The 13,216-nt window shown below is 28.6% G+C and overlaps 1 protein-coding gene and 1 long non-coding RNA gene across 6 annotated transcripts in view; both read left to right on the top strand.

The window, feature by feature from the left end:
- LOC126734519 (peripheral plasma membrane protein CASK) overlaps window positions 1-13,216 on the top strand; it is a 681,912-nt gene that overhangs the window by 588,490 nt on the left and 80,206 nt on the right. The window lies entirely within an intron of this gene.
- LOC126734521 (uncharacterized) lies at window positions 8,131-9,172 on the top strand. Its single transcript, XR_007660074.1, has 2 exons — window positions 8,131-8,268; window positions 9,072-9,172. It is a non-coding gene; the product is annotated as an uncharacterized LOC126734521 (long non-coding RNA).

Here is a 13,216-nt window from a genome sequence, read left to right as displayed (position 1 = left end):
TACATGCTATGTAATATAAAATTATTTTATTAAAACCTTTACTGCTATTAAAATTTAATAAATCATTCAAAAGTCTCGTAAAAATAATGATTCAATTAAATAAAAAGAGCTTTTATTTAAAAAACATCGCAATAAATAAAAAATATGACAGCAACATTTTAATTGAACGTTTTTAAATTAACCAAACTGCAATTGTTTTAAATGGTTTAATAATAAAAGAGTTAAAATTGTTGTTTTATACACGAAATTATTTTTTTTGTAATTTTTATAAAGTGCTTTAGCCTCTACAACTTGTGTGGTAAGTGGTAAAAAGTGTTAAGTATATGTAAATTAATGTCGCGTTCACGCCAGGCACTTATGTAAGCCGAGCTTTATACGTACATTTTGTTGAGCTTTTTAGCTTGTCATAGTTTGCAAACAAAGTTAGCATGGTAAACCATATACAAAAAAAAAATAAACGAATAATATCATAATTATTTTTTGCCAAAAAAACTACTGTTTATTAATTTAACTATTATTATTTTAATATATTTAACAATTATGAGAGAGAATGATCGATGTTTGCTGGAAGGGTAGTCATGGATTGAAAAAAGGAGTGTAAGATTTTTCTGTAGATAGTTTCAATTTGATTATATAACTCCTTGCATGTTTCTATATATTTTCCACTTATTTTAAATAATAATTAATTGTGAAATTAAAAGAAAATAATATTTTATCATTTAAAAGTAAATTGGTTGAGTGTATTTATTAACGAATATTATTATTATTCTCAATTATTGGTATACTATGTAATATTTAATAGTTTGAATAGAACCATTGCTACGACTAAATTTTATAACTAATTGAGGAGTTTTCTGCCCTGCTTAGGCAAGTTGTCCTAACTGCTAAATAGTAGTTTTGAGAAATCTCTTATTTTAATGTATTTGTATGCACTTTTTTAACTTATTTAATCCGAATATTTTTTTTCTAAAATATATGGTTAAAAAAATAACACTATACGTCAATTTAGGGTTAGGTTTATTAACTCTCTTTATTTTCCAAAATATTTGTAGTTAGGACAATTTAAACAACAGAAAAATACAAAATCCTAAGCTCAAATATCACAAGTGAAAAACAAATAATGCCAAATCAAATAATAGCAACTCTAGAGCCTAAAACAACTTAAACAAAAATAGATGACAAGGTACATATACAGGGTGCTTGGGTTATTATTTGCTAAATTGAATTGGATGAAAAAAGAAGACATTTTTTAACTTTTCTTTCAGCCAATTAAATTTGCTAAATGATGCACCAAACACCCTGTAATTTTTAAAACTATTCATTTTCAGTTCATGTCACCAGAATCATCAATTATTGAAATCGGTAGATTTTTCCAAAATAAAAGCCTGTTTGGTGGTATATTATCCTTTAATTTACTGATTAAATTAATGCCCTTAGGAGCATTTCTTTGTTTTGGCGTGGTTAGCTCATATTTGCAAAACTTAGCCAAAAATATATTGTCCATCTGCTTAAGTTCATCAGAAAATTTTTCTTTATAATATAAAAATTTACAACCTCTTTCAAAATTTATTTGAATTATATTTTTTAAATAAACGCGGTCATTAAGTTTCTGTAGCTTCTGCTTTGAAGTATAATCAGTAAAAGTAAAAAAATTATTTGCAGTCATTTCCAAGACGTTAACTTTCCTTGAATTGGTAGTTTGAACTGAGTCTCTAAAATTGGTAAAATCATAAACTTTTTCTAAAATCTATTTAAGACAATTCATTTTAGGAAACTCTCCAGTTTTTGCAGTGAGGCCAAAATGAATATTACTATTTCGGGTATTTCAAATACACATAGAACTTTCTCGTTTAGTAGGCCGAGAGATTATCGCTATTTACGTGCAAAACCGTCTTAACCTTAAAAACCATTTTTTGCAGTTAGGACAACTTGCCTTAGCAGGGCAGTTTTTGTAAAGGTAGTGGTTTAAATTAAATGGGTAAAACTTTTATTCCAATATCTTAATAACGATGAAATTATAATAATGCATAAAACATTTCTCAAGCTTAATATATTAAAATTGAAAATGATAGTATAAAATATCAAAAAAATCTGTATTTACCGCATTTAAATTAAAGTCGCATTAGCGTTAAGTAATTATATAAGAACCACTTTGTACATAAGACTATATGTGTATATAAAAGTATATAGGGGTTTTTAGCTTGCAATAATTTATAAATTAGTTTAGCATTCAAAGCCTTGAGAAGCAAACAAATTTTGCAACAAACCAAGTTTTATCGTAAATATGTGCAATATATTTCATTAAATTTAATTTATTCTAAAAGTTTTAAAACTTTAATGTTAACATGCCAGGGGTGAAAAATTTTCTTCAAATATTTTATTTTAGGGAAATATTATTATTAATATATGTATTTAAATCTATAATTTACGAAATTTTGTATTTTAATGTTGATTTTGTATTTTACCCAACATGTGTTGTGCAAGTATAGATATTATTTATTGATTGCCGAATTAATAAACATTTCTATTTAATATACCATAAATATCTTATTTACCCGTCGATGACTGACACAAATGGACAGTATTTTTTTATACAGACTTTTAAGCTGACTATATTACTCCTTTTAAAAAAAAAAGGAATATAGAAATATTAACAGAATAATTCTCATAAATTGAAAAATTTTAAAAAACCTTTGGAAAACTATTTTTTTTTTAAATTATATAAGAGTTAGAAGCATAGTTTGCACAGTTGTAGGAAATGACCATTAAAATTTTTTAAATTAATAATTAATGTAGTAAGTATAACTTGTAATTAAAAATTCCTTTTTTATTCGTGAATAAATTAAAGCCGCATTAGTGTCGAGCGAATATGTGAGTACAGCTTTTTACGTAAAACTTTGTAAAGATTTATTCCATTCGTTATTAACTAACAACTATTAACTTTAAAAAACAAATATTAAGTTCCGTTAATTTGCAAACGGGTTTGGCATGTTAAGCCAAATACGAAAAAAAACAAATAAGCATATTTTATCGAAGTTAAATTGTTAGTTATTTTTGGTAAAAGATGTAATAGGTCTTTAAATTATTAACAACAAAAATTGATTGTACTATTTAATTTTTCAAGAACAAACTAACGATATGATTTTATATAAAACTTAGATGTTGCATAGTAGTGCTATAAGCATTCTGTTCCATTTGATAAGCATATGAAAGAAAACGAAACTCGTCGAATATTAATTTTAGAAAAAATATTCTAAACCAAAGATATATATTTCTAATTCTAAACAATAGATAATAACGATGTAGAGGTTAGCTTGGAAAAAAAACACGATTGATATAGATATATAGCAGTGTTGAAAATGACCCTTTTGTAAAAATATATATTACTTAAGTTCAAACATATCATGGCCCTCAATAATTTATTAAATTTGGATTTAGTGTGTAGAATTGTTAAATTTTACCTATAAAATGTTATTCTTAATTACTATATAAGAAATTAATATTTATTCTCTTATTATCAATAACTTATTATTATAACAAATAAAAATATTCAGAAATTTATAGTAGTAATATTGAAAATAAAATGTAAATTTTTTAATAAAAAAATCATGCTAATTACATGTCATTAGACACACAATTAATTGTTTATATTGAAGGAAAACAGTTTTTATTTTTAAAAATTCGCATTATATAGATGATATCGTAGCATCATTTTAATTTAGTGTTTTAAAATCATCTAACTAAAATGAATTTAAATAGTTTAATAATAAAAAAATATAAATTAAGTAGTAAAAATTATATAGAAAGCAAAGGATAATATTTTTTCTGTATAGTTCCACACCTAATTATATAAATCTTGTACTGTATATTAGAAGAACTGTAGTATATATAAAATATTACTTGTTTAGAAAATTAAAATTTAATATTCCTTTTTTGTATAATAATAAAGCATAAAAATCGATTAATAATATTTGTCACAAATATTATAATTATTCCCAATTGAGTTGCTATGTAGTATTTCATAATTTAATTTCGATCTCCCCTTTTGATTAATTATTTTGTGAATAGATTTTGCACAATAGTTAGACCATATTATTAAATATAATACATGTCGATATTTCTATGTAATACATGTTTAAAATAATAAAAAGTTTTATAAAATATGGCAGCAAGACCTATAAAAAAATTATATATTTTTTTATTCTAGCAGCAAGAGAATAAATTAATAAATAATAAATTAATTTAAGAGTAATTATTACAAGCAAAACCAAAACGAAATATCTAGATACATTTTAATTATTGTATACTTGGAAATAAGCTAATCTAGATTCCCATGATGCCTAAGATTGAACCTCAATTAACGTACAATAATATTTTACATATTCACGTAATATTGCAGAAGATATAATCATTCCATTACAGCAATTTGCATGCAACACGAGAACGTACAACCTCATAAGCGAATTACTCTCCTGATGGTTTTAACTATCTACACTACTCTACACCATCTTAATTTGTAGCTGCAGTGAAATTTCTAATATAAAGTTTAATTTAGCCTGCTAATATTGCGAAATTTAAAATTAATTAAAAGGGTTAATAAATAAAGATAAATAAGTATTTTAATACTTATTAAGTTGCGTACTACCTGCTTTTTCTTAATAAATACATACATGGAAAATGGAACTGGTCATAAAAAATGAAATTCCTTAATATGGTGATTAAAATAAAATATAATTGTAACATCTTAAACTGTAAAGAATTTCAAAATATTTATTGTATATCGAAAGTCTATCAAAAGAACACAAAATCATATTATTATCAATGTGCACTAGCTATATCTTCTTAGTGTTATTAGATACAAAATAGACTTTAAAAATTACGCAATAATTCATATCGAGTTCTGATATGCAGCAAGACCTATGTTGTAGTTCGGCTACAACAGGTAATCCCATATTAAATATTGATATCGCAAAAAGCTGACGGAAATCTCATAGTTACGTACCTCAAAAGCATCTTAAAGACTTTTTAAATAATATGTTCCATGTGTAAAACAGTATTTGAGTGAAACATTCTTTTTCAGGAAATAGTGAATAATGTTTACAGAACTATTAATGAATAAATTTAACTAATATAAAATATCAGAATCCTAATAGTGGTACATGTACAATATGCACCAACTATTACATACACCGAAGAGGAAATAGATGTCTTTTATAAGGATGTTAGCCTAGCTTGGAAGAAATGGAAAACTCACTTTACAATTCTATGTGGTGACTTTTATACTAAAGTGGGTCTAATGGCTGATGTTTCTGAGACCTCGCTTGGATGCTTTGGTTAGCGATCGTGTTGAGATACTTCTAAAATTTCTGATACAAAACAATACCTTCCTTATGAACAGTTTCTTTTACAAAAAAATCCAAACAATCTGACAAAAAATGAAATTGACTTTATAATGACGCATCATCATCATATGATGTTAACATATCATCAAGAATGTATCAGAACTAAATTAACTTACCACTGGCGGTGACCACCATATGGTAATAGTTTATCTCAATTTAATAAAGGAGTGATACAAAATGGCAAAGAAGTCAAATAAAAGATTGATATTTATAAAATCCAATAATACATTACGTAAGAGACGTAAGTCCTATTAAAAAAACCAAAAAGGATAAAAGAATAAGTGAAAAAACTAGAGACCTAATGCATAAAACAAGAAACAAACGAATTGAATAAGAAGTTACAGAGGAAAAGCTAAGGAAAATTAATAGACAAGTCTCGAGATAAAATTTCTTTATTTATAAGAAGAGAAAGAAGGAGGTACAAATTGTGTGAGGTACAAACAATGTGATTGTAGTGACAAAAAAAAGCCTGAACACAAAATCCTGACACTGGGCGTTGTCAACCAAGGGGCATTGTGAATCAAGAATCAGAAGAGCCTCAATAAAACCTCAGGGGAAGACAACATAGTTTCACATGCAATAAAAATAGGATACTAACATCTATTACTAAAATTAAAAGATCTTTTCAATTAGCATTATTCCATTGTAATTCTGCTACACATAAAAGGATATATAGAACTACCGATTAATAAGCCTCCTAAGTCACCTTTACAAATTGTTTACCCGAATTATAACCACCCGACTGAAAAATAAATTTTATTTCTATCAAACCTGTGGAAAAGAAAGAAATTAGCCGTGGTTTTGGAATAAATCTCCAAATCGTGATAACACATGTAGAAAAATATTTCAGCTCATGACATTCGTGGACTTTCACAGAGACTTGGATACAATAGAGCTAAATTTATTATGAAATGCACTTTAGGAATGTAGAGTTGATCACCGATATACCAAACTCATCCATAATTTCTACAAAAGTGCAACATTGACGGTAAAACTACATGAAAACATTAACCTTATAAATTATGATGAATTTCTTCAGCGTGAAGTACCATTATGCAAAGCAAAATGTAAAACAGAAGTCCTTTCTACTTCACAATATTTATTTTTAATTAATCCCGATGCGTTTTGGTTTTTACACCAGTGTCAATCATAAAATAAAAAGGGTCCTAAAATAATTTTTACAATCTTATGATATGCACATATATCACAAAATGTCTTTAAAAATACATTAAAATTTACGACACAATGATAATATATCACACATAGTAAAACAATACATAAATTATTACTGTAGATTCATTACTTACAACTAATAAACATTCTTACTATTAAATATTAGGAATGGACAATCTAAACGAATATTTTAAAGTGATATCTGCAGAGACATCTAAGAGTATAAACAATTAACATAGTTATTTTGGCAAGAAAAATTACAAAATCCGTTATGGTTAACTATTTAAATAAATGTAAAATTTTGGCCTCTTCTCCGAAATGGGTGTTAATAGATTCACTGAGACAGTTAGTACGTGGGTCTACGTCCAATTTTGCTATTTCTGAGTTCTCTAAAATATTTAGTTTTTTTGCTTTTGTTAACGTTGTGTAAAACTTTTTAAAGTTATTTTCTGTATTAAATAGATGGCCCGATTCTTTTATTAACTTATCTCATAATTACTAAACCTGGTGTTCGGCAAGGCGACACGATGTCATCAAAACTATTTTTTACATTCCTGGAGAGTGCATTCAAATAATTGGACTGAACTCAGAAAGATATAAACATAGAGGGTAAGAACCTAAGCCACTTTAAATTTGCAGATGATGTAGAATAGCATATATCTCAGACAATCTAGAAGAAATGCGACTTATGTTGCAGGACCAGCAAGAGGTGTGTGGGAAAATCTGTCTTAATATCAGTATATGAAAAACAACATTTATGACAAACTTTATTCCCAGGCTGTGGTTTGAAGATTGGAGAGATAGATTTAGATAAGTATGTTATTGCACTGTTTCTCGCACAATGCCTAAATGTGGGTTCCAGGGTTATGATTATTAGCCTTTATTAGGGCACGCAAAGAAAACGCAGCTTTATATCGTTAAACCCAGCTTTAGTATTGAAAGATAAATCAATGTCATAATTGACAACTAATTTAATCTATAACCTCAATTCAAAAAAATAAATACAAAGACAGTAATGCTCTAATACTTAAGTTATAATTATGAAATTTAAAATTATGAGAAAGAAAATAAAGTAAAATTTAGCACTTAATACTTATTCAATTGTACATCTGATAATACCTCGCATATACGTATATACTCAGTTCCCAATTTCAAATCAAATCAGTGATGGTGGTTATATAAACAATTTTGCTAAATTAAATTTAAAATCTGTGATCATTTCTACATATTAATTCAAAAAAAAAAAAAAAATCTATAAATTGCGACGAACCGATAAATCAATACCTGGAGAAACCAAGCCAAAAAGAAAAAGGGGCTACCTGAAATTCTGAGTCTCTCCGACTGGTAGCAGGGCCCACTGATCTGAATGGGGCTCCTTTGTTGGCAGCTATACGTTTGGGTCAAAAGAGGCAGCAGCAGATCGACCAGTTAGGATGCTTACAGAATGTCTAGCAGGTAGTGGAGGGCAATCGGTATTAGGTGTAGCCGATTGGAAGGAATGCAGGTTCCGGAGGTGATGATCCAAGCGACTTGATGTGGTAACACGTGGAGTAGCAAGTGAGGTGGAAGCAGTAACAATAAAAATGCAGCAAAAGCAGAAGCAGAGGATAAGCAGAAGGTACAGGAAGGCCTAAAAATGGGGACCACACATGAGGTTCGACATGGCTGTCAATTTTATGGCATTTTTGTGTGGGTAAGTAAGTTAAATTTTATAAAATTGCTCTCTAAAAAGTTGGATGCATTGATGTTCTTTTGAGTTAAACCGAAAAGCATGCAAATAAGAAATTAATTAGATGAAAAAAATAGGAAAATGACTTAGGCATGTAACATGTGCTAACTTACCGAAGATGGAATGTGGCCTTTTCTGGGGTTTATTTAACACAACAAAAACAAGGAGCCCTATAAACTCTTAGGCCTACTTAGAAAATCAGCAATTAAGCTATCCTAGCACATACTAGTAACTACAAAAAAATTAGGCTAAGATAGGGTCTACCTTTTCACATCCGCATTAAGCGAAACTATCTGTCATACTCTAGAACCAGATAAAGAATGAATCTATTAAAAATAGGATTGTCAGTTCCCTCCAAATTTTAAGGAATGCATTTATCTGTCAAGTACCTAGGTGTTGACATGCTGGGTTTAACTACTGGGTACTATCTGGTACCAACATTGGTTTAAGTAATTTGCAACTATGGAGCAATCTATAACTTGAGGCCATGGTTTAGCAACAATAATTTACAAAAAAAAAACTGACAGACCAGATTGACATTAACATTCTTATCACTATTGATCCTTATGATTTGAACAAAATAAACAAATAGTTAATATGTGCTCAGTATTCATTAAAATCTAAAATAGGCCAAATTGACCTGCAAGGTAAAATCAATGCAAAATCAATGGCAGTTCCTAATTCTATTCAATCAACAAGACAATGAAACAATATTCCATATTATTATTTACTTTCCTCATCCAATAATGGTTTTCCTTGCTTTTCAGATCGGGTATGTTAGGACCCATTAGGGACCATCTTAACGGTGTATCATATCTGTGTAGTATGTATATTTATGTATGATTTTTAAATAAATTATTTTATGAAACTATGGTTGAGATTTACTTTATCTTGGTAAAAAAAAAATTAATAAATCAATTAATATATCTGTTGGAGATTAAACCTGTAACAATGTACGCCTTGGCTATGAAGTCAGCATCTCAAGGGATAATTAGGCATGCAAACTAAAGAGAAGACTCACTCTGTCATAGGGAGCTTTTGGATGACTTAAAAACGTTTTCAAAAGTGTTAAAAAGGATGTCGTTGGACCTATTGCAAAAATCAAGTTGAACAAGTCGACAGGAAAAGAGGCTTTTCGAGTGGATAACTAGAACGGACAAGCGAAGTAAAAAAAGAGTTATTAAGAGGACCCGCAGCAACTGGATACAAACAACACAAATTCGATTAGACTGGAAAATGATAGAGGAAGCCCATGTTCAACAGTGGTCACAGAAGGCATAATGATGAAGATGAAAATAATTGCAAAAATTATATCTTTATTAATCATATGTAAAAAGTTTTTTTTAATGTTTAGTTACCTATAAATTATTAATTGTTAAATAACAAATATTAACACAGTAGGTCCGTTTAAACGCTTTATCTTTTCATATTTGAAGTGATTTATTCAATTTGATTATGTAAGAAATTAATTAGATCTCTAGCTTTGTTTAAGCTTCGTTTATATTATCCATGCCTTACATGTAGGAAAGAGTTGAAAAAGGCGTCAGATGAAAGGTATATGGGGAATGTTTGAGAACGTCCTATCTGAAAAAAGGTAAAATTTTTTAGATAAAAAAGCTATCCAATAGTTTTAAATTCACGACATTAGTCCACACTCGTACGATTTATAATTCTGTTACTATTAACAGGTTTCACCTCATTACCAACATTAACTGGAGTTTCTCCCTTCGCAACCAAGTATTGGATAACAACTCGAAGTTTGAACACTTTGCGGAAAATTGAATCGACGTTTTTCGCAAGAAATACGCCTGCATCAAGACTCTTAACAAACTTACCTTAAATCAAGCCTATTTTGAAGAGTATTAGAGCAAGCTTGCTGACAGTATTGCCATCAAGCCAAAAAAGTATTTCCTACAGTTGTGCGAGGCTCTGTGCACTTGTCTCGTATGATATTAGTATATTTTTTTATGATTACGTTTTGATATATAGTAAAAAAGTCATTGTTTCCATTATGATTATTAAAATAAGGTGTGTCTGAATTTGTGTCTGAATATTCCAGAATCTGAAACAACACGCATCTTGAATGTTTCAGAAGTATATTTTTTACATATTTTAAATAAAATATCTTAAGAAATTTAGTGTGTTCTTAATATTTTTATAAATATATCTTTATCAATAGCCCTTAGGCGTTCAATTTGCTTATTTTATGAAAACTTTATTGGCCAGGACAGGATTTTTCATAAAAATTTAAAATCTGAAAGGTAAAAGCCAAACCTGCTGTAATTCTTTATATAAATTTAACAAATCTGTTTTACCTTGATAAATTAAAATATGTAGGTAGAAAAGGAATAGTTAGATAGGATTTATAAAAAAAATCATATGAACCTTCACCTTCAAAAGAATGCCTTTAAAGTCATTTGATCTGTCATGATGCTGGTAAACTAAATCTTAATTTTTTAATCGTATTTAATTTTAATCTACATACTTGCTATTAGTAAAATGCTAAAGCCAGAACTATTTTCGGCACCAATAGTTTATACCTAACCGTAAAAGCTACTTTACATAAATCTTACTAAGTGTTTGTGGCAACATTTAAGCTCGTAATTGTAGCCGTGTTTCACCTAAAATGTCCAGCTGTCGTAACGAGGGCTGCAAACCAAGTTTCGCCAATGTAAAACAGTTGTTTTTGTGGCACGCGGATAAATTTTGTTTGACAAAAACACTGCATAGCGCACAGGGATAATATAGTAGGTGGTAGCATTAAACAATGCAGAAATACGGTTTTGTTGTTGTCATTAACAGTGGTTTTTATACAAATAATCTTCTATTGTATATATATAATGTGTTAAATGACTATTTAAAAATACAGAAGCATAATTAAGGTACCTAAAATTATAATTCATTTCAACCTGATATATTAGAATATATTATAATACTTTTTTTGTTTTGTATTATAACTGTAATTATAACTTATAAAATTAATATTAGATATTTAAAAAAGAGTTAGCAAGCGTATCTGTAGGGATTAACGCCACACTACTCGCATATGCCTTTGGCTAGATCGTTGGTTTTTGACTGAACATAAAAAAATTATTGAAAGAACCTAACATGATATATAATTAAAGGTACCATCAAATTTTAAGAAAATAGTAGATGCTTGAAAGGAAATCTAAGTGCCATTCGACCAAGGGTGTCAGTTGATCTAAAAATATTTATTTAGCCAATCACTTATTGCCTTATTATCTTTCTTCAAATAAATGTATACAGGTTGGGGAATCGATAATTACGCATAGAGAATTTTCGTGACATTTCGTGCCCTGTGGTACTTACCTGATACGTCTTTCTATTTCAGTACTTTAGTAAGCGTCTGACTTTCATGGTAACTATATTACTTGCAATAAATTTTTAATATTACGTGCAAGTTCTGCCATTTCTAAACTATTTTTTCTAATGCAAGCTTTACATACACTAGTGCAAAACCCACATAAAATCTTAATCTCAAAATATTTATCGTGCTAAGTTTTTTAACAGTATACAAAAATCAAATTAAAACTCTTAAAAATAATCTTAACAAAAATTATATCTTTAAATAATAGGACCAAACATCTTCTTCTTTGACTAAATAATAGGTCAACACCTATCTTTAAAGACATTTCGAACATCTAAAAGAGTTTCTGGTGAAACGGAATTAGCAAATTTAACAATTTTCTCTCGCAACTCCTCTTAATTTGTTGGCCTACTAAATTCGGGTTTTTTAAATAGTCTTTTTAAGATATCCCCATAAGTAGAAGTAATTTGGGCATAAATCTGGATATCTCGGAGGCCACTTATTATTACTAGTCCCAAATAAAACAGTTTGAACAAGTATTTGGTTAAAGTTCTTTTACCATAACCACATCGTGACCAGGACAGACGTATTGTTGAGAATAGACTGAGACTTTAAAATGCAGGAAGAACGTGGTTTTGCAGCAACATAAGGTTTTTTTTTCATTTAATATAATCTCATAGAGCGATCATAATATAGGCCTATAATATAGTCGCTCAAAATACCACCACGAACATTCAATTTTTTAAGTACGGAATTGAAAACTTATATTCTTATGTTTGCAAGACCAATATCGAACAATGGAAGGATTATGTTTTCTATGTAATATAAAATTTTTTTTGCAAATATTAAGTCAAAATTTAACCCAGATTTCATAATAAACTTTAAATATGTCTGCATCAATAAATTACGAATGCTTTTATCAGCCTTAAATAAAAGGGTTATGCTGTGATTATTGGTCTCTTAAATATGATTCATTAGCTCTACAAATAACTTTAATGAATCACAGTGGAGTAATGCTTTCTTTGTAAGTAAAAATAAAAACAGCAAATACTTATGAGATGACCGGAATCGACGAGATAAAGCGCTGATGCTATTACTTTGGACATAGCGTAATCTTTAATTCCCCAACCTGCATATACATTATTAATATGCTTGTTTACATTATAAAAAAAATTTTCATCTTTGTTGTGTTTATAATTTGTGGTATACCTAGAACCACGCATCATCAGAACCCATAATGACAGAAATGTTGACAAACAGGAAAAATGTAAATTAACGCACTTATTGCAGACTAATACTAATAAAGAGTCCAAAGAAACTGAATCATTTCAGCTACTTACTTTTGTGCCGAAATTGTTGCAGGAGATTGAAGGATCAATAAAACCTCTTAAATAAACCTCTCTTTAATAAATCATATTTCTTCATTTAAAATTAAGCTAATTAATAGATGAAGCATTGACCGAAGAGTTCTCAAGAACAGGAATATCTCTATCTTTTAAATTTAATTAACGAGAGAGAATGTGGTCTTTTCTGAAGAAAAATTACGTGGTTCTGTGTATTTGGTATATTTATGATTCTTTGAAA

Source organism: Anthonomus grandis, chromosome 3 (assembly GCF_022605725.1).
Source record: "Anthonomus grandis grandis chromosome 3, icAntGran1.3, whole genome shotgun sequence".
Classification (NCBI taxonomy): domain Eukaryota; kingdom Metazoa; phylum Arthropoda; class Insecta; order Coleoptera; family Curculionidae; genus Anthonomus; species Anthonomus grandis.
This window is presented reverse-complemented; position numbering and strand designations above follow the sequence as displayed.